Source organism: Phoca vitulina, unplaced genomic scaffold (genome assembly GCF_004348235.1).
Source record: "Phoca vitulina isolate PV1807 unplaced genomic scaffold, GSC_HSeal_1.0 scaffold13, whole genome shotgun sequence".
In the NCBI taxonomy this organism is placed as follows: Eukaryota; Metazoa; Chordata; class Mammalia; order Carnivora; family Phocidae; genus Phoca; species Phoca vitulina.
In genome coordinates this window covers 32,958,062-32,983,844 of record NW_022589716.1, presented here as the reverse complement: position 1 = coordinate 32,983,844, position 25,783 = coordinate 32,958,062, and the positions used below count along the sequence as shown (strand labels likewise).

The 25,783-nt window shown below is 36.5% G+C and overlaps 1 protein-coding gene across 5 annotated transcripts in view; it reads right to left on the bottom strand.

The window, feature by feature from the left end:
* Positions 1 to 25,783, bottom strand: part of CNTN4 (contactin 4) — a 913,589-nt gene that overhangs the window by 578,632 nt on the left and 309,174 nt on the right. The window contains exons 1-2 of one of the 5 annotated variants that reach the window (XM_032411806.1): positions 10,534 to 11,183; positions 7,008 to 7,148 (exon numbers count right to left, since the gene is read on the bottom strand). The exons of the other annotated variants lie outside the window; for them this stretch is intronic. The gene's annotated coding sequence lies outside the window, so the exon portion shown is untranslated. Of the gene's footprint in view, positions 1 to 7,007; positions 7,149 to 10,533; positions 11,184 to 25,783 lie in introns of those variants that run through there. 5 annotated transcript variants of the gene reach the window in all.

The window sequence follows — 25,783 nt, the reverse complement described above, 5'->3', positions numbered from 1 at the left end:
TTCACTGACAATGCAGTCGGTCACCCAAGAGCTGTGATGAAAATGCATAATGAGATCAATGTTGTTTCCATGCCTGCTAACACAACATCTATTCTGCAGCCCATGGATCAATGGGTCATTTCAACTTTCAAGTACTATTTAAGAAATACATTTGATAAGGCTATAGCTGCCCTAGAGAGTGACTTCACTGATGGATCTGGGCAAAGTAATTTGAAAATCTTCTGGGAAGGATTCACCATTGTAGATGTCATTAAGAACATGTGTGATTCATGGGAAGAGGTCAAAATATCAACATGAACAGGAGTTTGGAAGAAGCTGATTCCAACCCTCATGGATGACTTTGAGGGTTCCAGACTTCTGTGGAGGAAGTACCTGCAGATGTGGTGGAAATAACAAGAGAACTAGAAGTGGAGTCTGAAGATGTGAGTGAATTGCTGCAATCTCATGATCAAACTTGAACGGATGAACAAAGGAAGTGGCTTCATTTTTTTAATTGCATTTTTTTAAAAGATTTTATTTATTTATTTGACAGAGAGAGAGAGAAGCAGGCAGAGGGAGAGTGAGAAGTAGGCTCCCCACTGAGCAGGGAGCCCAATGTGGGGCTCGATCCCAGGACCCTGGGATCATGACCCGAGCCGAAGGCAGACGCCTAACTGACTGAGCCACTCAGGCGCCCCTGGCTTCATTTTTTTAAGATTTATTTATTTTAGAGAGAGAGCACATGAGCAGGGGGAGGGGCAGCAAGAGAGAGGGAAAGAACCAGACTTCCCGCTGAGTGCAGAGCTCTACACAGGGCTCCATCCCATAACCCTGAGATCACAACCTGTGCCCAAACTATAGAGATATGGACCCTGCTTGGTCTTTTCTCTTTTTGCGCCAACATCAGTGTCTGCAACTGTTTTGGTTAAGTCAGGCTAGACTCTTCCTGGGACAGGTTATCTTTAATTCAAAGTTAAGGGTGCAGGGCTTTGGTTCAAGCCAAATTCAGTAGTTACATTTTAGCAGCACTTTGCTACTGTACTTTGGGAGCTACTCAGTCTTCATGAATAAAACCTTAAGTGGTATTTGACTGCTTAGTTCCCTTTTTAAGTGGTAAAAAACCTTGACAGGAGGCAGGGTGTGACTGACAAGACCTTCATGCCTTCAAAGAATCCCACTGCCAAATTATTGTATTAAATCTGTCAGCAAATTACCATTTTAATGTGCAATACCAAGAATTAGCATAGCCCCCAAAACTCTTGAAAAAGCAAAGACATTTCCTCCCTCCACCCCTCATACACACACCTGACTGATACCTTGACATATGAAGAAAATATATATTATTTAAAATGAATTATAGTAGGAATGTCTGGAAACAAGTCAGTTTTTTCTAACTCAAACTCCAAAAATTCAGGTATTTTCCTGGTTTTCTATGTTTAACTATATATCGTGGTCTTACATTTTATCATTTATCTTAGATCTTCTTAGCTCCTAGTTTTTCTCCATCCATCTGATTGGTCTTTGACCTGTTGATAGGATCTCTGAACCCATCCCTGCAGGTTCATTCCCTACTCACTATTCCCTATAGACTGATCTACCTATTCTCAATCAATGAAACTAACCTTAAATACTGATCCTGAAAATGGCAATGCCTTCCTCTATTATTATTTCCCTCTTTGAAATATGACATGTCTGAGGGGCACCTGGGTGGCTCAGTCAGTTGACTATCTGACTCTTGATTTCAGCTCAGGTCATGATCTCAGAGTCCTGAGATCAAGCCCTGCACTGGGCTCCCTGCTGATACATGGAGCCAACTTAGGATTCTCTCTCTCTCTGCTCCTCCACCCACCCCTGCTCACGCATGCTCTCTCTCTTAAAAAAAAAAAAAAAAAGGAAAGGAAAGCAAAAAAACAGAAATCTGACATGTCTGAAACATCATCCTATCATAGGAAAATGTATAAAGTTTCCAGGCTTTCCTTAGCTCCCAGTATCACTCTTTGACCAGAGAGACTTATATATGTGCTCTCTTAAAACTGCATTTTTTGTTTGAAGGTGAAAATTGGACTTACAATTGGGAGAAAAAGTAATATGAGATAAATTGGAAATTTAAAGTAAAGACATCTAGAGATAGGAAGATAGCCTTGCATTGCTTGATATTGATGATAAAATAGCACCTCATATTTATATGATACTTCATCATTCATATAATGTTCTCATATACATTCACATCTAATCTACATACCAAATGCAAATTAGATTTGATCATTCTCAGTTAACATATGAGGACATCTGGGCTGCTGGACAACCACAGCGGACGTGACAGACGAAGTAGTATTTTCTAAATCATGTCAGAGTTGGTACTCAGTAATATTTGTTAGATAGGTAATTGTGATACAGTTGCCACAACTATGGTAAATAGAGAATCATTTGTGTTGTTTGCCCAGTATCCATTCAGAGAACCATCTCTCCCATCTCTGTGTAACTCTGAGACTGTCAGATTAGAAGCCCTGATAGAGGGGCGCCTGGGTGGCTCAGCTAGTTACGCATCTGACTCCTGGTTTTGGCTGAGGTGATGATCTCAGGGTCATGAGATCGAGCCCCAAGTAGGGCTCCACACTCAGCTTGAAGTCTACTTGAGAATCTCTCTCCCTCTACCTTCCCTTGCTCAAGCTCCCTCACTTTCTCTCTCTCTCAAAAAATAAATAAATAAAATCTTAAAAAAAAAAAAAAAGAAGCCTTGATACATGACCAGAGTAGTCAGTACCCATGCACTGGTCAAAACTTCAAAGACCTTTTTGGTGTTTAATTTACATGCTGGAGAGAAGGAGGGTAATTCTCAAATTTATTTGAGTCGTGTTTCTTTCTCTTACAACTGAGAAGTCCTATTGTTACATATATCTGCCTATCACTCCAACAGTAAAAAACAGTGTCTGAATGACATGGGTTATTTTCCCATCCACCTATATACTCATTTACTTTCCCCTTCCTGAGAGATATGTTAGCCCATTTTAACTCAACACACTGGTTCATGGTTCTCTGGTTACTCAGATTCTGATTAATGATACTTCCTGTTGACTACTACATTATCTGCTGCATACTTGGCACTAAATCCTTTTACTTATCCCTGAGCTTATAACTCACCACTAGGCTTCACCACCTGCAAGCTTGGCTATGCTTGCCTCAAAGTAGGGAACCATAGGGCCACTTGATCTCACTCTGTTAGTGCCCATGATCCCATGAGGCATAATTCTTCCTGTATTTTCATGCAAAATTTTCCTTCAGGCAATTATTTTAGGGGACGTATATAATAGTGGTTAAGGGCATTTTCTTCTCTTTCAAACAGGCTTGGATATAAGTCTTGGATACTACCTTTTATGAGCTGAGTATCCTTCAGCAAGCCATTTACCTATGCTAAGCCTATATCTCCTCATTCTTAAAATTGGGAAATAATAGTATCTACTCTTATTTTGGATTTTGAGGGATTGAAAAGGATAACACATTTGAAATACGTCTGAGAAAACCCAACACATAATAAGGACTCAATAAATTCATTCAAATCTATTTACTGAGTATAGAGATTTTATATATATATATATATGATAATCATATATATGGTTATATATCTCATGATATATATCTCATTATTTTATATATATATATAAAATAGTGAAAGTATACCTCCTATATTCTCCTAGGTCTCAAGATGCACATAAATAAAACAAAAATGTATAGTTCTTATGGATATTGACTATAATAGTAGAGACAGGAAACAAGCACATAAAATAATATATAATATAAATATATAAATGTAATATTTTTAAATATGAGAAGTTAATCATAAATAGTGATTTTGGGGGTATTTGAGGAGTTACTACTTTATGGACTTAATGAATTATAGAAAAATAATTACTATATCTTTATTACCACACTAACTCTTAAAGACACTAGATAATTAGAATATGCCAACATTTGTGATCGGTGAGCAACATTTCAACCTCCTAGGCAAGTACTTAGAATCTAGTATATTCAGGGGTTTATGCCTAAGTTCCTTGAATGGGGAGGTAAGTATATTAAGGCAAGTTATATCTAAGAACAACTGATAATGAAAGAAATGTTAAAAAAAGGCACATGTTTAATATGTTGACTGGGGGCAGCGGTGGGGGGTGGGTAGTAAGATTCATTATTACAGAAGTAAAGAGAACAGTATCAAGCATGTGAAACCTCAATATTTTCTTAAACTGCAAGATTAAATTATGACATGTCTTATACTGCATAAGCAAACTACAAAATTTGTGCTTCATTCTGCCCCAATGAAAAACCATGAACAAAATGGAAAGGGCTTGATAAGGAAAATGAAATTTAGGAGTGAGAGACTGAAGACAGATTAATTAGGGGGTGATTGCAATAATCCAGGAGATAAATTGTGGGGTCTGAAATTCAGACAGTGGCTGTACTGGCACAGAAAAATAAAATAAAGGGACAGTGTTTTTGCAAACTTTTCCCTAAACTTTAAAAGGTTTTCAAGTTGTTGGAAAATAAACAATTTATAAGTACTTTTAAAACTGCTGTAATAATTTTGGAATACCAAAGAGCATGAAACAATTTTTTTGAGAGGCGTAAGTACATAACTTCCTTACATGTATGTACATTTAAGCCTACACAGATGAAAGATATGCACACAGATACACACAAATATTCTTATATACTGAACAAATCAACATTATAATCACCACTGCTTTGCAAACATTGCTCTGTCATAGGACAATATACAACTTCCACAGCAGTAATTTTCTCATTTCCTGATTAACAGACACATAATATATACACAGAGACAGTAATATTCCTTCAGTGGCTGGACTCTCTATGGAGTGCCAGATTCTCACATGTATTTTAATAAAGCTGTAATGTGTTCTTTAAGTGTTACTGACCCCTCCAAGTAAAATATCATTTCTGATATAGTAGAAGGTGGGCATGATTAACACATGCCATCATTTAATTGCATCTGCCATTATTTTTAGTGTTTTATGCATCTCTTTATAAATGAAACACTAGCAGTGACATCATCACACTGTAATTATGTTTAAGTGCCCATGTAGTTAAAAGCACACTAGGTCCTTTTTAGTGGTTAAAGGCAGCCTCTGAAGCCAGACCATCTAATCTTGAATCCTGGTTCCATCTCCTACTGATTAGTAATCTCAGGCAAGTTACTGAAATTCCTTGTCTAAAATCTCTTTTTTTCAAAGGAAATAAGTATATATAATATACATATGATACTTTTGTACTGTACACAAATAATGTTATATATACACACACACATACATACACACTATCTATATATATTAGAATATTCCCCATTACATTTTAAGCACTAAATAATTGTTACTATTTTGTTGTCATTGTTACTATTACTGCTACTAGTGTTATTACAGTTTGCTGTGTTATCTTGGACAAGTCAAAGATAATGTCATAACCAGTCATTTTCCATGAGCAAGAAATATATCAAGATTCTAGGTTTGGTGTCTCTTTTACTGAGGATTTTTTTCCAGGTTATTTAACAAAGGCTTGGGTACATAATATTGACAATAATTGGAAAAGTAAGGGCTAGAAATACAATCTTTTAGATGACAAACCCTCTGCCTTAGAAGGGAAAAGGCATGAAGACAAATTGCTGTAATAAAAAACAATATATAACGTGGGGTGTAACTATGTTGACAGAATGGGGAGGGGAGGGGAAGAGATGACACTTCATCCACCGTGGCCTGAGTTACAAATCATGGCCTGGTATTTGGGATTTAGGAATCAAGCATTAGAAGATGAGCATATTGTTTATAATACTGAGGGAGTACTGGGAAAATCTGTAAAATAATTTGAAGTATTTGCCTTGGGTGTCTAGAGGAATGGGTTATGGGACCATCATTTTATCCTGTGGTTTGTTGATGCCATGTCCATGCATTCTTGGAATCAAATATTAAAGTGATATAAAAGTTATTTCAGTTAGGAATTTACATGTACTCAAATTACTGCAGATGTGAATCTCCAAGACTACTGTGAAATACCTGCAGCAGGGTTCTGGGTCTATATGAAGCAACTGATTTTCAATTATTGTGTGGTCACTGTCAACTTGCAGAGGAAAAACTGGGAGAGCTGGGTTTGTTTATAAGTTAAAGAAGTACTGCAACTGACATGGCAGCCACTGGAGGTACTGAATATCTGTTTCAAGGTCTAATGTAAAGAACTGTATTTTTTATGTAAAATAATTAGATTATTTCCATTTTATTTTGATTTTACCCAATGACATAATGAAAACTAATCTATTTAGTTTGCAAACAAACAAACAAACAATAATCAGTGACATACGATGTAGTAAAAGGGCTTATTCAACCTCATGTACTCAGTGCTAAGAACTGGTTCAGGAATCATATGAAACTGGTCTAAATCTCAAGCCTACTTCTTGCTAGACATATGGCCTTGGGCTAGCTACTTAACTCACTGGAACCTCACTATTGTGGTAGGATTATAATTTACAGCAGAGGCCCTGACACCAGACTGCCAGTGGATCTTTTACCCACTAGCTGTATGCCTGGACAAGCTCTTTAACCTCTCAATGATTCCTCATTTGTAAAATGATACTAGTATTGGCTACATACAATGAGTTGTGATGATGCTTGAATGAGCTAATATAGATAGATAAAGACAAAGTTGTAATCAGCATGTAGTAAGCACTCAAAGACATGTTAGTCATTGATATTTAGATGGGACTCTTCATGACCTACAGTTTGACAAGCACTCCCAAATTAAATCAACAGAAACAAAACAAAACAAAACAAAACAAAACAAAACCTACATGCTGAATCTAGGTGCTAGATCTTTCTTGAATGACTTGCAAATGGAAAGCACCAAAAAGGTTCTGCTACTATAAACCGAATTGCTAAAATGGATTTTCTGTGTATTTCCCTATGAAGAGCTATCAATTCACTGTGTATTCACAGTCCTACACATGCCCAAACCATGGGAAAAGGGGAGCTTACCTCACCTTAAGCCAAGCGATAGAGATTCATGGAGGGTTTAAGCTCTAGATTCGGAGCCTGAAAGCCTGAATTCAAATCCCTATTCTGTCGCTTCTTTGCTTTGTGTGAAGTCATTCATTTCTCTGAGGTTTAGGTGTTCATCTATAAAACAGGATGAAACTACTTTGTTGTTGGTATTTTTCTTCTTTACTTTACTACACACCTGTTTATTAACCTATGACACTCAAAAATAAAGGGAATAAGAAGGAAAAAAAGATTATACTTCTTTCATTAAACCACTAGGCTAGATTAAACTTGCTCTCCCCAACAGTTGCAGAGAGGAGAGTTCCTTGAAACTGTCTAAGCCCTTCAAAACATATTTAGCACTGTCACTTTCACAGTAAAAAAAAAAATGACAAGAGCCCAACCCACGAGATGCTGATAGCATGAAGCAAAACATATGCTGATGTGACTCATCTAGTATCAAACATAAATAAACTCCATGAGTTTATTTATAGTAGGAGGTGTTTCACACTCAGAGAAACAAGCTCCAAATCAGATTCTGAATTCAATTCAAGGAACGAGGCTGAAGGTATGAATGAGCTGCAGAATAATGTACTAGAATATGAGAATTTACTGAATTTGAGTGAAAGAAGTCAAGAAGAGAATGAGAAAATAATTGTATGAATAAAACCAGCCCTTTAAGAAAGATGCCAGTTAAATGGGACAGCGACAAAATTCTCTAAAGCTCTGGAGGCTATGGAAGAGAAAAACAGATTCTACATTCAAATCACATTAACATCACATTTGTTTATCTCCCTACCAGTGTGGCATGGCTCATTGTAACATATATACAGCAGTTTAGTTTGGTACACTAAAAAAAACCCAAAATACATAAAACAAAAAACAAACAAAAACCAGGACTGTGTCACAGCAGGAAAAAAGGGCCTGTTCTTTCTTAAAATATGCAAATACACAGGTAAAAAGGCCTTAAAAAAAATTGTCTTCTCCTTCCCTGGGTAATGCTCCACTTCCTTGTCACAGGAAATTTTGAGATTCAGATCACCAGGCAGAGCTGACAAATCAGGGAATTATGGATTTAAGAACCAACCCAAAATCAAAATAGGAATAAAATTTTCATTCATTTATCTATCTGGTCAATGAACAACGAAGTGTCTCCTAACAGCAAGGTCTCTGCTGAGTGCTACGAGAGACAGCAAAAAGAGCAGGAAAAACTCTCCGCCCTTAAGGATCACACAAGCCCTATGAGGAAGCATGAAAACAATGTGGGTTACCTCAATTTCTATGCAAAGCTTTAAATTGATGTTTGGAGCATTCCTGAGTATGAACAGAGGAAGAAGTGGTGGAAAGGGATATATTTTGGGAATTCCACCCAAATATACAGCTTGCAAATATGTAACAACAAAAAAGTGCGAACTTTATTTTTTTTTTTAAGATTTTATTTATTTATTTGACAGAAAGAGACAGCAAGAGCAGGAACACAAGCAGGGGAAGTGGGAGAGGGAGAAGCAGGCTCCCTGCAAGAGCCCGATGCGGGGCTCGATCCCAGGACCCTGGGATCATGACCTGAGCCGAAGGCAGATGCTTAACAACTGAGCCACCCAGGAGCCCCAAAAAGTGCTAACTTTAGAATGAACATGATCAAGGAACACAGGTTCAATGTCATTTAAAACAAAAAAAGGCAAACAAGAATTAGCCTATTATTATTATCCTTGCAGAATCTAACAAGAACCTCCAAGTCTTTCTCTGAGTTTGTATTTGAAACCTTATGATTACTTTTTAGAGTTAATTCAAGAAAAGGAGAATTAAAAGATCCTACGAAAATGCCTTCTACTTCATTATTTATAAATAATTTCAGGCACTAAAACATTGGTTTCTGGGGCGCCTGGGTGGCTCAGTCATTAAGCGTCTGCCTTTGGCTCAGGTCATGATCCCAGGGTCCTGGGTTCCAGCCCCGCATCGGGCTCCCTGCTCGGCGGGAGGCCTGCTTCTCCCTCTCCCACTCCCCTGCTTGTGTTCCCTCTCTTGCTGTGTCTCTCTCTGTCAAATAAATAAAATCTTAAAAAAAAAAAAACAAAAAAACCCACATCGGTTTCTTCTGACAAAAATAGTCTATAGATTTAAGTATTATTTTTAAAAGAGAGCTATTTAGGTAATATTTATGTTGTTTCACAACCATATTATTTTATGTTTGAGCATATTCCATGGACCTGTCATAGAAAATGGCCACAGCTGTATTATTTTTTAAATCTATATTTAGTCTCTTTAAGTCACATGAATTTCAACCATACTTGAATGGTACTAGTTAAACATTTCTTAGATGTGGGAGGTTCCAATTTTCACCTTTTAAAAAAATCTGTTTCCCTTGTATAGGCAACCATGGCAAAATTTTTTTAAATATTACTCTTGTAATGTCTTTGATTTCACTCTTATTTTCCAGACTGATCAAGAACTGCAAATGGCTGTCATTTTTAAACTTTCAGGGAGTAGCACCTGGATCTGATGGAACCCCTTGTTAGAGAGAGATGACAAAGATGCTTAGGTCACCTCTGCCCAGTAAGCACATAAACACATATATTGGTTCCACAGGCCCCCTGAAGGGGGTTAACTAGGTTTAGATTATTCTATCCCATCTCATTGTTTTAGAGAGCTGATGTCTGATCCTCTGACTTCTGAGCTGGGATATCTGCTTTAGCATTACCCTTTAGGATTAGTTATCACATGTTAATACAAGTAAGCTTAAGTGCACCGTCAATCATGTTCGAGCTGTCAGGCCAATTAGATTTTTTTTTTTTTTAACTTAGAACAAGGAAGAAAAAGGATGTAGAACTCAAGGTGTGGGACTTCAGAAATTCTGATTATCTAGATGTAATAAATTTTAAACTTACATTTGTCAAGGGATACAAATGCAACATCAAATAGTTACATATGTAACCCTGATATTAGAAAAGTAAAATAAAACAAACAAAAAGCTTTGCTTTTCTGAAAGAATCACTTAACAAAAAGAGCAACAGGGTTGGAAGGCCATTAATTCATTTGTCTGACATCCACTTATCCATCCAATATTTATTAAGTGTTAGCTCTGGGGCTACAATGCAGACCCTGTCCTCATATGCCAGGGATGGTCTAACAGATGAAATATCGGTTAAAATCCTACCATGATCTTCCACTGAAGGTTAAAAAAGACATGAACTTGCATCAGCCAACAAGGCCTTGTGTGATCTGCTCCCTGTCAGCCGCTATAATGCCAACTTGTACCACTTTATCTCATTTGGCACACCCAGCATCATTGGCCTTACTCTATAATTGGGTCCCCCTTGGGGTTTCCCCCTCTGCCTAAAGGGCTATTCCCTCTGATCTTCACAGGATGGGCAGTTGTTACCATTCAGTTCTTGATTCTACATCACCTCCTCAGAGAGGTCTTTCCTAACTAGCATATATATATATATATTTTTATGGCAGCCTCTTTTAGGTCATTCTCCATTTGTACCCTGCTTAATTTAATCTGCAAAGCACTTCTTATTACCTGATGTTATAAATACACATTGCCAGCTCTTTGCCTTGATTCCTTGGATATAAGCTTCACAAAGCAATGGTTTTTATCCACTTTATTCACAGAGTATATTCACTGTGGTAAAAGAAAACAGTATAAAGTAGTTGTCTGAAAAATATTTGATTAAACAACAAAAAAAGAACACACAGGTATATATAGAATTACACTGCCATGAAGGAAAGATAAATGTTTCTATAGGAGTATAAAATAAGGTGATTGGAGCTATCCTGGAAGAGGCGAGAGATTCCTAAGGAAATAATATTCAAACTTAATCACACATTTGTTTATCACATAAACTATGTAAACCAATTTAGTCCTTATTACTTAAAACCTAAAAAAACAAAACAAAACCAAAACCAAAATCAAAACCAAGATAAACCACAAATGAATCAACTTATACATAGACTAAACTGGTTAGTGAAATTAAATGAAGGGAAAAACAACCAAGTGGAACCATACTCCTGTTTGAGTGGTTACCACCATATAAGACCTGGTCTAGGATCCTGGTCCTCCAGTAGATCAGAGACCCCAACTCAGTGAAATGATTAGGTAAACACTTAAATACATATTTAAAATTGAGCTAAATGATGTATGTTTGAAAATAATTGGTATGATATCAGAATGACAGATATATTCTTTCTTATTGAACTCTTGTAATTTTTAATAATTTGTCTTCTTTGCAATACAAAAGCAGATCCTTAAGAGCTAATGCTAAGATGTTATCAAAAGGGCAGTCACTCTAGTGATTTAATGGGAGAGGAAAGCATTGAAAGAGAAAAGGACGGGTGGGTAAGCATGAGAAAAGAAGGGGAGGAAACTCAGTCGTCCTACAAGAAACTGGTGGTCCCGCCTGACAAATGAGACCACAACATTCATTTCCTGCATCATTTCCTTCTCAATGCTGGATGGGTCACCAGGAACTAGAATGGAACCAACTCATCAATTATATTGAAGAGATAGTTTTGTCAGAAAAAACTCTTTCCTGCAATGCTATCCTTTAAAACCATCCCTCTCTTACAGAATTCTAAGTAAATTACTTTTCATAAGTAAGCTTCTACTATTACATAAACTATTTTCTAAGTAAAATATTAAAGAGAGTTAAAAATATTTTCTCCCCTCTAGGATATATTTCTTCAAAGTGCAGATACTGGTTTGGGAATCTGACTTGGAAAAAAGAAACAGGTGCACTCTCCTTAACCATTTTAAAATATTTTGTAATTCAGGATTCAGGTCCAGGCACACAGTGCAGGTTAATTTTATGCACCAGTTTGATCCGTATACAGCATGCCCCAATAGCTGGTAAAATATTATTTCTGGGTGTGCCTGAAGGGTGTTTCTGGAAGAGATGAGCATGTGAATCAGTAGACTGAGTAGAGAAGAGCACCCTCACCAATGTAAGTGGGCCTCACCCAATCCACTGAGGACCTGAATAGAACAAAAAGATGGAGTAAGAGTAATTTACTCCTCTTGGTTCCTCCCTGGTAGCCTGAGTGGGGACATTTCATTTCATTTCATCTTCTTCAACTCTTGAGCTGTGATTCATACCACTGCCCCCACTAATTCTCAGGCCTTCAGACTTGAACTGAATTAAACCACTGGTTTCCCTGGGTCTACAGTTTGCACATGACAGATACGGAACTTCTCAGCCTCCATAATCATGTATGTCAATTCCTCATAATAAACACACATCTCTCTCCTTTCTCCCTCTCTCTCTCTCCCCCATCGCCCCCCTCTAATACACAAACATAGAAGTAAGCTTTTGAATCTTATATATCACACAAATAGTAGTAATGGATATATCACTACCTAGATGACACTATTTAAACTACCCAAGTAGTTTAAAGTCCATATAATAGAATAAAACTAACCAAGCTAAATATTACCAAGGCCCTAAATTATAGTGCATTTCCTTTTAGGACTAAAAAATCTCCTGAAGGGGCGCCTGGGTGGCTCAGTCATTAAGGGTCTGCCTTCGGCTCAGGTCATGATCCCAGGGTACTGGGATTGAGCCCTGCATTGTGCTCCCTGCTCCGCGGGAAGCCTGCTTCTCCCTCTCCTACTCCCCCTGCTTGTGTTCCCTCTCTCGCTGTGTCTCTCTGTCAAATAAATAAATAAAATCTTAAAAAAAAAATAAAATAAAAAATAAAAAAGCTCCTGAAAAAAGCTTTACACGTGTACTGGGCAGGGCTGTAGGGGTGGTGGGGGGAGCACAGGGGGAAGATAAATGACAAGTTTATAGTCATTCAATATTTAAGGAATGTGACATAAAAGAATTAGAGGAAACAGGAGTGCCTAGGTGGCTCAGTCAGTTGAGCATCAGATCTTGGTTTCAGCTTGGGTCACGATCTTGGGGTCATGAAATTGAGCCCAGAATCCGGCTCCATGCTCAGCGGACAGTCTGCTTGAGATTCTCTCTCTCCCTTTCCCTCTTGTGTTCTCTCTCTCTCTGAATAAATCTTAAAAAAAAAAACACACACAAAGAATTGGGGTGCCTGGGTGGTTCAGTTAGTTAAGCATCTACCTTCAGCTCAGGTCATGATCCGGGGGTCCTGGGATCCAGTCCCACATCCAGCTCCCTGCTCAGCAGGGAGCCTGCTTCTCCCTCTCCCCCTGCCTACCACTCCTCCTGCTTGTGCGCACTCTTTCTCTGTGAAATAAATAAATAAAAACTTAAAAAAAAAGAATTAGAGAAAATAAATAAAAATGTTTTGTAATTCTGTTTCCATTCAAAAAGTGTGGAGCACTGGGTGTTATACACAAACAATGAATCATGGAACACTACATCAAAAACTAATGATGTAATGTATGGTGATTAACATAACATAATAAAAAAAAAAGTGTCCTAAAACTCAGTAGATAACAAAATAATTCTCAATATTAGCGAAGACCTGGATTGTCTTCATCTCATGTTTAGGAACAATCCAACTTATCTTTTGGGTTAAATTGTTATGGTCCATAAACTGTGTATTTTGTTGTTGTTGTTAGGGTTCTGCAATTCTAGACAACCGTAAAAATGTTACCACTTGATAAATTCCTGGATCTTGAGTTATATTTACAAAACTATAATAGATACAAGAGGCAAAAATAATAATCATAATCATAAGTGACACTGACTTAAAGATCTGACTTAAAGATATACTAACTTACTATTCTAAAGAACTTGCTTCAGTATGTATTTTCATTTAAAATATAGTATTCTTTTTATACATCAGTAAATTCCCCCATATTTCTTTAAATAACATATTGAATACTAGTTTATGGAACATTAGTTACTAGAAAGAGGAAGAAAGCAAGAGATGAGATGGGAAATTACCATATTGGTTAGAGCCAATTATAAATGGAAGTTAAATCAGATACAAAAATAAAGCATTATTTAAAAGGGCATGTTTTCAAAGAGTTTTCTATTTATGTAAAAATTCACTTCACATAAGGCTGTTCTTTGAACTGAGATCCACCTGTTTTGTAATATTGCATACTTGCTAATGATTTCTCAATGGCTCTACTGCTCCCTGCTGCCATTCGTGTTGCTAAGGACCCTGCACAAAACATCACGGGAGTAATCTGGAGACAGGCCTTCCCAACCCCCTTCCTATAGGCAATTACTAGCAATTAGTCACACTGGAAGGCTAAATAACTCTCTCTGCACCTGCAAAAACTATGTTTGAATGCCACAGCTGAATCCATTGTAGGAATCAAAATTAAATTTGAACTGAATATCTAGCCTAATACCTTATTTATTACCTGCTACTCTGCAGAATAAAATACGTGGAAGAAGAGGCCCCCAGAGGTTATACTTTATCTTCAGTTTGTTAGACTATTTCTCCATGAAGATGAGTCTCTTTTAGGGACAGATAATGTTGGGAAATATATTTCCCTTGGACCCTATTGTAAGCAATGCTGATTCAATCACATCACACAGACGTGGGAGGCTTAAATAAGACACCATTCCTTCCTGGAAAACATTACTTTTTGAATCATATGCATTAATATGTTTATTAATTCAAATCATATTCTACTTATCTTAATAATGGGCTTCTTTGGGGCTCCTTTGAATTTATCCAAATGCTTCACTCATTTATTTAGTAATCACCAAATGTAAAATATAGTAACTCATTTCGACTTCAATAGTAATATTTTATAAATGAATTGAAGACCATACAAGCAAATGCTGCCTAGAATCCACAGTAGGTACACTGTATCATCAAGCACCAGTTGCAATCCTGAATCAACTGGTAAATCAAGTAAAGGGCCTTGAACTAGTCACTTAACCTCCTTATTTATCTGCTGAATGGATGAATGAATAATAATAGAAAAAAAGATTTCAGGATGTTTGGCTCTGTAATGCAAAGACATCCAAATACTACAAGAGAAACACACACACTATTCTGGAACACACTCATATACATGCATCATTTGGTTCCTTTTGTAAAACCTGCTCTGACTTACTTGAACATGTTAAAAGTGAACTGAGGAACTGCAGCTCCTGAGTATTACAGGTAATTCAAAAATTACCTGCTCACCATATTTACCAAAGTTGTACCTAATTAAACAAGGGCACACAATGGCACAAAATCTCATACTTTGGAATTTAAAGATCTATATGAGTGATTTTCAAGTACCATCAGTTAACCAATCTGAGGACTGTGTGATTTAATTCTTCAGCAAGCACTTTTGCCAATAGATAAGTAAAAAAGAGCTGGAAAATAGACAAATATGACTGAATGCCAAGAATATCTCTGCAAATATAATATTTATGGAGAGAAAAGAAAACTGCTTTTCAGGTTGTAAAACTTCTGTGGATTTCTCTTAGATTTGGTTTGTTAATCTCACTTACTTATTGCCAGAGGCTTTTGCTAGCACTAGTTTTGGCACTACTAAAGGCTAAAACTAAAAAATTTACTTCTAAAGATTTTTTTCAAAAGGAACTGCTTTTAAAATAGTCAGGCTGTTGTACTAAAGAGCAGGGGAACTTGAGGGTCTCTGTGCTCACCTCAGTGTTGAGTGCCTCAGGCACTGGAAAAGGAGAATCATAATCAAGCCCTCTGAGAGAATAACTGTCAGCATTTGTCCCTGCGTTACTGTTCTCTTCTCCACAACCCCTTTTCATTAGTGATCCAGTTCAGACTGGTCATCTCCTTCCACTTCAGAATCACACACACCCACACACACACACTCCAAAACTTATTATAAAGAAGAAAAGTCAGATGACGGCAATCCAAGTTAAAGCAAGACATTCATATCTCCTCTACAGTTCTTTCAACAACGCACAACATCGTATCATCATTCCTATGAGGGAATGTAAGTGGGAGGAGCACCGGGATTTAAAAAAAAAAAAATCAGATTATTTTAATACTAAGTAATGAAAACAGTAAATCTGAAAGGTAATGGTTTGCTAGATTCAATAGAACAGTGTTTCTTACATTTCAGTGTCCATCAGAATAATCTGAAGAGTCTATTAAAATAGATTGCCTGGTCCCATCCCCAGTTTCTGGTTTAGTAGGTCTAGGGTGGGGTCTAGGAAGTTGCACTTCTAACAAGTTATCAGATGATGGGAATGTTGCTGGGCTGGGATACACGCTTTGAGAACCACTGCTCTGAGGTTGTAATGCTTTAATATGGAGTAATTATCTTGCTTTGTTTAAACTTACCAGAAACAGTATACAGTGCAGACACCCACCTTACTCCCAGGAATTTTTAAGTAAGTCTTAAGGATGTTCAACTTTAACAAACATCTCATGTAATTTTAGGGATGGTGGTTTAGGAATAGACCATTGCCACAGTCTACCCTGAACTATCCTGGTTTATACTTGCTGTCTCAGTGACCACCTAGTTACTTTCTAAAAAAACTGGAACTGAAGATTCAGTATATGCTAATCCCATCTGTGAACCATGCCTTAAGAAACAATGATGCAGAGGTACTCCAAATCAGTAAATCGCCAATGTCTTCACACCCCTTTTAAAACACTTTGTTCACCCAATGAGAACCAGAACTGTCATTACTGCAAAAAAAAAATGCTCAGCCAGCCAGTGGCCTACTACCATATTCTGAGCTAAGCATCTTTGGAATTATATGTTATTATTGCACTGACACCTTCTTTTCTGCCTTTTATTTCTTATTTTGGCAAACAATTTCAAATAGGAAGTGTGAAGAAGAGACATAGCTTGGGCATGCCACAAAAAATAAAATTTAAAACTAAAAGAGTAAGAATATTTTGAAAATTTTATAGCTCTGGTAATCTTTAAAGAACTAGTGAAAGAAGTATAGGGTGAAGGTAAGCAAGCAGTTAAGAGAAAGGTGAAGAAGTTTTTGAGCTAGTGAAAGTCAATATACAGATAACTGCAAAAAAGAATTAAAGGGAATGTAAGATACACAAAACAAACTATGGCTGAAGGCATATCATCATCTCATAGACTTTAAATATAACCCAAATACCAAGTTTGATGCTGGGAATGGATCTGTTAATACTTACAGACTAAAGACTATAAAGATCCCACTGAATGCTGATTTGTTTCCAAGGTGCATGTCCCCACCAGTAAATTAAGCAAGTCATTACCTCCAGACATTTATACTAACTCCACCCTAATTCACCATATCTCCTTCTCCATTGCCAATATGAATTTCATGAATCTTCAAAGATACAGGTGATTAAGCTTCATGCTTCAAAGTTTCTCAAAGTGTGTACTAGAAGCCACCTGCATCATAATCATTTAGGATTTCCATTTTAGAAAATGTTTCAGACCCTAAGGCAGGATTCAATCAGAATGTCTGCGAGTGAGCCTGGATATGGATATTTTAATCAATATAGAGGTGATATTTTTGCATAAATTTTAAAATAAAATTTTTAGATCTTCTAATAAGGCTTTTTCTTTCTTTCTTTTTTTTCTATGGCTTTTAAGTAGGTGGCCCTCCAGAACAAAATGTATAGATTCAGAAATTTTAGGTTTGATTGTTAGCAATGATGTTTTAAATTTCACAATATAGGGCGCCTGGGTGGCTCAGTCGTTAAGCGTCTGCCTTTGGCTCAGGTCATGATCCCAGGGTCCTGGGATCGAGCCCCACATCGGGCTTCCTGCTCTGCGGGAAGCCTGCTTCTCCCTCTCCCACTCCCCCTGCTTGTGTTCCCTCTCTCTCTGTGTCTCTCTCTGTCAAAATGAATAAATAAAATCTTAAAAAAAAAATAAATTTCACAATATAAAGGACTCTACATAAAATGCACATTTATGGTAGTGACAAACTGTCATTCATTATAGTGTGAAAAATGAATTCAAATAATTGGGTCTTTTAACAGACATTTTATTTTACAGTGTTTTGTTTTAAGGAACATTAATGGAATAAGTTTCTTAATGGAAATTTTTCTTCTAAAATGTTTAGCAGTTATTTATTGGTATGTAGTTTTTCTTATGCTAAAGCAATTTCCAGAGTGGGGGAAAACCATGAAATTGTGAATTGAACAGATTTAATTATCAGAGGCTCCCTGTTCCTCACTTTGATAATTAACAGCTTCCATTTGTATGAAAACAGGTAGAAAGCAAAGGTTAAAGATGAAGAAATATTTAACATAAAATCTACAAATGAAGTATACATTTCAATGTTTACTAATTCAATTTTGAAAGTTTACCATTTAAGGTTTAAAGTTGGAAAAATTAATCTTAGCAACACTTTGTTCTACTACCTGATAAAAGTGGAATTTAACATCAGGATCTGTAAACTCCAAGTGTACCATTTTATATTTCAAAAAAAATTATCTTAAAAATTCTCTAACCAATTCCAAAGGGAAAGAAACTCTCAGTTTAATATATTTGTTTTATTTATAAACTGAACTTCTGGGCATATCTATTTACACAATTGGAAAAATACATGAGGCTGCTTAAAACAAAGTATGTATGAGACATTAAACTAGAGAATGAACACACACACAGAGATTATACATATACATATATATATGTGTGTGTGTATGTGTGTATATATGTGTGAGTGTATAATCAGCTACAACAGTTGAAGACACTATATTTTGCAGTTAACATCTTCACTAAGCTCTGAGGTCAGGAAGAATGCCTTTTCCAACACTCTATGTCCAATTCACAGTGCCAGAGACCAATAAAAAGTGACTCTAGAAAAATTCAATGAGATAATAAAAAGCTTAGAAAACACTTTAGAGTAAATACTAAAATGATCCCTTGTCCCCTAAGTAGAACTGCTTTTCACTGCCTCATCTGATTAGGAAGGTCATACCTAAGTAATTTAACCCAGTGTCACCTCCTCCAGGATTCTATCCTCCCACCCCACCCACCACCTTTCCCATCTTATTTACTGATCCCTGTGGGAACTCTAGAGCTCTCTACTTACACAACTGTGGCACTTTGCACATTTTATCTTCCTCTGTACACTGTGAGCAATTATAATTGAAGGTCTGTGTTTATTTAATCTATGAACCCAGAGTTTCTGCCTGGCTATGAATAGATATGCACTCAATAAAATGCTGGTTGAATGAATAACTGTTGAAAAATTTAGCTGAAATCACTGACCAAAGGATGAAGTAATAATTGGTTCCAGCTACAGCTACCTCAAAGCAATTCAATTCAAACTAATTCAACTTCATTCAACAGACGTTTACTAAGGGTTTTTAGTCTTTGTGTATACTAGAGATATAAAGGCTTTTTTAAACCTGCATTAGTGCCTCAATTGCCTTAACACTTTTACTTTGCCAGTAAAGACCAGAATGGTGTTCTATATGTATTCAGGGTCACCTTTGTAGAGGGAAAGAATGTTAGGTCCTTGACTTAATCAGAAAATTGGTTCAAAGGGAAAGAAAAAAACAAAACAAAACCTGAATAGTGATGGAGAACTTCAGCCTGAGTATTCAGACCTCACCAAAAAGTGTATTCAACAGGGAAATGATTTGATGAGTTCACCTTTTGAGTTTGTTCTACACCTAAGATTCAGTGATTCCAAGATAAAGAGTGTGGCCTTGGAAGTTACAGAACAGACTGATCTTTCATGGTCTCAGTAAGGGCTGTGCTTTCAGAATGCCCTGAGTAGTATTTCCCCCAAGGTACTACACCACTCTGGGGCTGGGATTCTTCTTTAACTGGAACTGTGTTCCTCCATTCACATCCACCTTGTTTCATTGCTCCAATACTCCCAAGTTCTTCCCTAGCTCCTGAGTTTGTTTTTTGTTTTGTTTAGATTGATTTTATTTATTTATTTATTTATTTATTTATTTATTTATTTATTTATTTTCAGAGAGAGAGAGCACAAGTAGGGGTAAGGAGACCAGAGGGAGAGGGACAAGCAGATTCCACTAACCGTGGAACCCAACACGAGACTCATTCTCAGGACCCTGAGATCATGACCTGAGCCAAAATCAAGAGTGGGATGCTTAACCCAGGTGTCCTGCTAGTTTGTTAGTTTTACACATGGCTTTTCGTTTCCTCCCTCCATACCTGGCTCTTTTTAATGCAAGAGTCTCAGCTTAGTGCCACCTCCTCAGAAAGACCTTCCCTGAATACAGCAATTGAAGTAGGCTTCTCTTCCCCAAGAATTTTATTCACAAAATTAATCTCTATTTGTGACTTACTATTAATTCTTTATTTCTTACAATTAAATATGAACTTGTAGTGTAATGACCATGTTTGCTTTCCCCAGTATCTGGCATATGCAAGGTGTTCCATATATATATTTTTACTGGATGCAGGAATGCAGAAGCACATGGATGGAAGTAGGGAAGGAAAGGGAGAAAGACAGGAGAGTTAGTTTAGGTGATGTTTTGGTATGTCTTGGGCAATGAGAGATGTTCACTTATCCAAATAATGCCAATAACAATGAGTTGATATTCAAATGGGCTTGGTCTCATAGTGCATCAGAAATGAACAAATGAACATATACTAACTTCAATAATGCTTGAATCATTGCTTGTGCAGTGAGAGTTACACTGATATTTCTGGATGGTTTGCCATTGGCTGTAGCCAATTGGATAGACTGGATAATCTGGCCTATTTCTTAAGAAATACTCTACACTGGTCATTTTTACTTACCTCTTTCTTTAGTGTTTCCATTATTTTAACTTCACAAACAGCCTTCTTGCTTAGTTAGGCCTGACTCAAGTTTCATATATTGGTGCAAGAATTCCTTCCTCTGAGAAACTTCACTGACCAGTGAAGTTTTTTTCCTACATAATAATGTATATGTTTATATCATTTTTATCTATTTATCTTTGGGCTCAGAACCAGTGTGTCTCTTTGCTCTCCATTGTATCACCAATGGCAACTATAGAGACTGACACACAGAATATGCACCATAAATATTTGCCGATCAGATTAATTATGACTCCTTACCTGTTTCATGGATTTTCTTCTTTAAAAAAATTCAACTATTATCAATTACACAAAACTCAGGTTCATGAATTATTTTGGTAAAGTAAAGATGTATAGATCATTTCAGTGCTCTACATCCCATTCTCCTCCACAGAGGAAGAGAATTCTCTTTCAAAACTTATTTTGTGCATATACATACATATATAAAGATATGTATACATTTTTATTTTTACTTATTACATAAAGAGCATCATAATATGCATAGTATTGTACATGTTGCTTTTCTCGTGGACATGCACATCTCTTCATATCAGAACATACTGATCTGTCTTATAATTTTAATTGGTTTATAATAATCCATTGTTGATAAGGACCAGAATTTTTCCTCCATTTATAAATACTTAGACTATTTACAATTTTCCTGCATGACAAAGAAAGCTATAATGAATAATCCCTAATGTATGTCATTATGCCTATGCTTGATGTTTTTAAATAGTTGCAGAGAAACAAAACAAATGCTAGATTTTTTTTCTAAAGATGTACAACATTCTGAATAGAATGCTCAATTTATTTCATAAGATTATCAACATCTAAAAGTTGGATGTTTGAGACTCTTGGCATCATGATTTAATTCTATTTTCATTAGCAACCTGGAAAACCCAAGTTGTTTAGATGAGTCTGTAGTATAATTTGAACGTATCTGTCTTTGTTTTCCAGGGTGATGGAAAAGAAAAAAACTCAACAAAGAAATACAAACATTGAAATAAAAACACTAAGTGTACTGAGCCCTTTCTAAAACTGATGAGGATATTCTCCCAACTCAACAGTTATGAGCAAATCATTTCTACGTATAATGCATCTCTAACTGGGGTAAACTAATTGAATATGTTTTTTTAATTTGTTCCCAATAACTGAATAGCAAACAAAAATATTACTCATAAAAAATGGTGTCTTCCAATTATAAGACACTGCACTATTCCTTTTATGAGATTTTTGACAGGATGCAAAAATCAAATGGTAAGAAAATAAAAAGTATTTTTCTCACTACAATGTGGGATAATAAATCTGGCACCAATTGATCAGTGTACTCAAAACAATATATAAATGGTAAAATGAACCAGTAGGAAGTTTTACAATTGAAAGAATATTTTTTAAAAAGAACAAAAAATGACTTTTGGAACAAAGCTATAAAACGTGAAATATCCATATAGCCACCTAATGACTTTCAAAGTCATTCAAACTTTAAGTAGATAAAAAATGGATTTATATTAACAAAACCAGAATAAATTTTTAATTAACACTTTTTTGTAGTGAAATTAAAGGTACATTTTAGTCATATTTATTTTTTATTTATTTTTAGTAAAAAGTATTTCACAGAGGCAGTTTGCAGAAAAGTAGTTTCTTCCACATCTTGACTTCTTATTTGCAGCATGAAGAAATGTGTCTGAATGAGTATGATCAATGTTCATTAAACGCACTAAACTGACAGGTACACAAAATGGCACCACATGTTTGTGCATCTGAGCTTTCTATAATGAATAAATGGAGCATGTGATCCCAAAGGCAGCTACACCAGCCATAACTTTGTATTTGACACTTGACTGCCCTTAAGAGTCTGTTTGTCAAAAATCATCCATTTGGAAAAAAAACAAAAAGAAAAGCAAAAACTTGAGAAGCTTTCTAGAGGGCAGTTAAACAGAAGCTTCTCAGCCACGCCACTTCTAGGAGTTAGATTGACATGAATCAATTATTTATTTTATTGGTTATCAGTTCATTACTGTTGGAGTTCATTCAAAGTTCATTTCACTACAAATAATGGCATCACCTTACATGCTAAAAGCCAAAGTCAATGTGAAAAAGAGGGCAATGCTGCTTGGCCAGTTTGGCATGGAAATTCAGATTCCACACTAGAAATCTAGGACAGGTGGCAAATACGGATAAAAGAGATTTAGTTTCTGGACAACAAAGCACTCACTAATTTTCAGGAAATCTATCTCATTACCTGATGATCCTCCTATCACGTCACATGATAAAGCATCCCTTTGAAACCATTTCACTCACAGACACTAGGAACAACAGGATGTTAATGGCTCTCCCTTTATGTCAAAAAATCTCTACATTTTGTGACAATGAGCTAAAGTCATGCTTCTAAAATTCTGAATTATTTTGAGTATGTACAGAGGTTCCTGAAATGCTAAAATAAATTCCTGCATTCCATTTCAGACCAGAAATACCAACAATCTATAGGGAAGGCGACACTGGCAGTGGAAACCAGTTGGCTGAACAATGGCTTTAGATTATAAGAACTTGATCCAAATCTTTGTTTTCCTGATATAGGCTGGTAGGAATCCAAATAGAGCTTGCTATTACAACCCATTTAGAATTTATAATTGAAAACTTGTCATTGTTTTCTATGAACAGTAAAGAAGACAACATCTTTTTGGGACTGGAAGGAACCTTGGACACTATCAAATTCAGACTTCCCATTTTATAAAAACATACAAAGTTAACAGAATTAAAATCAAAGGTCCTGGATTATGACTGTTTCTACACTGGAGAAATTTTGAAACAGGATGTGAATGAATGGAAGTGGGGTTGGCACTCAGAGCAAAGGGCAGAGGAGATTCATTAGGTAACACAAATTGGTCTAAAAATTTCAGCACTGCTCTCCCTGTTTCCCAGGACTATGATCTTCAGGTGCAATCCCCTCCCCAAGTCTGTTTAACTTTATCTCTGGTGAGAACCACCTAGTGACTACTTTTTTTCTTCCTTTCCTTTTTTTTTTTTTTTTTCCATTTTTAGAATACAGATTAAAAAATGTTGTCCATATATATTTGCTACAGAGGCAGGGTTAGTTAGTGTCTGGGAGCACAAATCAATCAAGTATGTTCAGAGGCCAAGTTTTATTTATTTTTTTAAATATTTATTTATTTGAGAGAGAGAGCACAAGAAGGGGGAGCAGCAGAGGAGAGGGAGAAGCAGATTCCCTGCTGAGCAGGGAGCTCTACATGGGGCTCAATCCCAGGGCCTGGGCCAAAGGCAGAAGCTTAACCAACTGAGCCACCCAGGTGCCCCAGAGGCCAAGTTTTATAAAGGATATCTATAAGTCCAAATGCTTTGTCAGCCTCTTACTTGCTAGTGTTTTAAATGGATTACTTAATCTCTCTGTGACTATGGTTTCTCATCAGTAAAATGGGAATAATAGTATTACCTAAAAAGATGGCCAAGACTATAATGCCAGATAAAGCTTATAAAGTGCTTAGCATTTTGCCTAACAAAGCAAATGTTTAGTACTCAGTAGTTACAGTGTAAATGAGCTTTGTGTTTGCTCTTTCTCTGATGTTAAGACTTTGGTGAGGCCACAAGTGTTACTCAACAGAATGCCCAGTGAAGATACGAAAAGGGGCTTCAAGGGCTGACTGTCTAGTGCTGCGTATTACAGAAAGCAGAAAAAAAAAAATTAAGATTAACATATAAAACCATCTTAAGGATACCCTAAAGCTCACTCCCTGCTACCTTTTGATAACAAGGTGTTGATTATTATGGGATGCTGATTGTTAGGGTGACATGAGATGCCTGAAGAGGGAATGGAATGGAATGTACCCTGAAGTAAGCGCTGGTTCTATAAACCCTTTCAGGAGGGCTTGCTCTTGTTAGCTGGGTGTGTGGGATGTTTTAGATTGGATTCTTCCAGAAGCTGACTCTAGGACAAATATTAGAATAAAACTAGTTTATTGAGGAAGTACAGACAATGCCAGAAAGGAAGGAAGGAAATGATATAGGGCAGTGAGAACATTCAATAAAGAATATTCTGTTAAAGCAGTGAAGGCACTGGACAATCTTACAAAGAAACTCTGGGAAGTCCTGTAAAATATAGCTTGAAGAATTATCCCACTTGAAGAGTAAGAGTCCTGGGGTACAAACACAGCACCACTTAGAGTCACTGGTTGAGAGCTACTCCCAGAGGATGTTAATTCTCAGCATTTAAAGCTCAGTTCTACATAGAAGCAGCACAATTTCGCACTGTTCCAGGAGAAAAGAGGCCTTAGGAACATGGCTGTAGATAGTACTGGCTGGAAGTCCTCAGGAATACAATTAAGGGTCTGATGCATATATATGGGCAAGGTACCCACGGCACCAGCGGTAGGAGGTCAGTCTACTTATACCATGGCAGTGTATCAACAAATTCTCTAAAACTACATGCCAGACTGACTTCCAGACACCATGCTGCCCAGTGACCATGACTTCTGACAGAATCAACACCTAAGAATTATTCAACCTGCAGCTCAGAATTATAGTCATCAAGTACAGTGATTATAAACATTCAATGTTTTGAAACCATAAGGGAAAAAAATATTTGAGCTGATTGTATGCTTATGTTTGTGTACATGCATGAGGGAGAGAGAGATAGAATCCTGGAAACCACTCAGAGATTTGGATATATATGATTACTCCTTTAAAGATTTGGTGAATTCATGTAATACAAGAAGACATTTGGTTATCTGCAGGGTTCCTCAACATATCCTTTGCTCCTCATCATCTTCTGCATGACACCATGTTATGATTGCTTATATAAGTTTTAAAAATTGGTTCAAAATTACATTTTAGATTTATTCACACAATGCTATTTGACATATAAGTGCTTTATCTTTTAGTTGCAGACTTCTCTATTTCCTAGGTTATATTATGTCATCCATATTACATTTCACTAAAATGCCAGCATTTTTTGAATCATTGAGCTGGAAGGGACTTAAGGAGATCAGTTTATTCCATCCCATGCCTAGGAACAAATAAATGCTGGCTATAACCTGAATACATGAGAATCTCCAGAAGTAATCCCCTGCCCACACCTTCACTTCTTTGTAGGATATTCCAAGGTGTTTATTAACCTTATTTATTTTAAAAATTA